The sequence below is a fragment of the Echinops telfairi genome, unplaced genomic scaffold, assembly GCF_000313985.2.
Source record: "Echinops telfairi isolate 266 unplaced genomic scaffold, ASM31398v2 ScPeMD7_3533;HRSCAF=4204_1, whole genome shotgun sequence".
NCBI lineage: Eukaryota > Metazoa > Chordata > Mammalia > Afrosoricida > Tenrecidae > Echinops > Echinops telfairi.
In genome coordinates this window covers 26,637,765-26,639,334 of record NW_022107432.1, presented here as the reverse complement: position 1 = coordinate 26,639,334, position 1,570 = coordinate 26,637,765, and positions in this window count along the sequence as shown.

The window sequence follows — 1,570 nt, the reverse complement described above, 5'->3', positions numbered from 1 at the left end:
GTATGAAAAGGGGAAATCAGATCCGTGTCTGAGCTCCTCGGTGGAGACTGAAGGTGCTGTGGCACAAAGAGTGGCTGCTCCCCAGAGAAGCAGTGTTGCTTCGAAAACCTGATCCCTGTTTCTGGCGAGAGACCACAGATTTCTGAGCTGCATCCCAAGGCCACAAAGACGGACAAAGAGGGTTGTGGTTTTTCTTTTTCTCTTTCTGAAATATAGCCTTCCCCATGAAACATAGTCTTCAAAATATAGAGTTTATATTCTTTCTTTGTAAGTTGGCATTAGCATATCACAACTGAAGGGCATTCTAACAAAAAAAGGATTCCAGTCTGAATAGTAAGTCCACGTTGGGCAAACGAATTCTCAGCCCCGTGGGTTGGCTCTCCTTGAAGTCTTCTCATCACCCTCTCTCCTCCTGAGTGGCACAATTCATCAGTCAGCCCTTGGCCATTTCCTTTAAAACACAGCCCGGTCTCAAGTCACGGTTTTCATCCTTGGAAAATTGCCATGTTTGGGACCCCTGGCTTTTCTGAACATCATGATTCAGGCAAAGAACAGAAAACAGAACAAAAAGCCAACTCGAGTTAAGAGGTGGTCAGACCTGTCTGAGGGAGAGAATTTTTGAGCAGCCGTGGACAAAGAGTGTTGGTGAAAGGTGCTGGGGACTTAGGAGCTGGGATGAGCTGGTCGATGTCTACCCCACCCCACCCCCAGGCCCGCTCCTCTGCCCAGATCAGTGTGCGATCCAGCCTCCTCTGTGGCAGCAACTTCAGGCTAGCTTGGTCAATGAATTCCAGAGGGTTTGGGGTGCCCACCTCCAAGGCATGTACAGCGTGCCACCCTCAGCACTTGCTATTTGTACCTCTGCTGGAGGCTGGTCATGAAGCATGCCTGGATCAGGGTCATCTCATGGGTGACACGCCCCTCCGTGGCCCCAAAGCCCCACCACCTCAGGTTGAAGTTCAGCAGCCTGGATTTCTCTGTACAGTGCTGGTCCTGTCCATACCTCCCGGTCAAGCATGTCTTCAGGATCTCTAGGAGTTCCTGCTCCCCTGGACAGACAGGCATGTCGTCCTCGGACAGGTTACACAGGCTGTCTACATGACGACTTCCACCAGACTGGTGATTGCTGGTCTTGTAAAACTTGTCTCAAGCAGTGGAGATTGACATATAGCCACCCTCATTGTAGCGTCCCAGGGAAAGCTGAGGCTGGCAAGGCTTCCCAGGGAGCTGGGGTCTCCGGGCCATAGCCACTTCTCTGGTGGACCTGCAAGGATCTAGCTTACCCACGGGTGGACAGATGTGTTGGTTTGTGGTGGATACTGCCCTGGGCGAGCCTCACGACCAGCTTCATACATGGTGGTTCCTCTCCCTGTAGCACGAGTAGAACTTCCTCCTTGTAGTATTAAATTAAAAAAGGAATTATTTACATTATTTATGCTGTGGGAGGGTGAGGTGAGGAGCCAGCCCCCACCCGCTGCTACTCCTAGGAGTTCAGTAATACTACTTCTGGGTTCAGTAATGCACAATTGTACGGTTGAGATATATAAGTATTATATTAAAGTCATCGAGA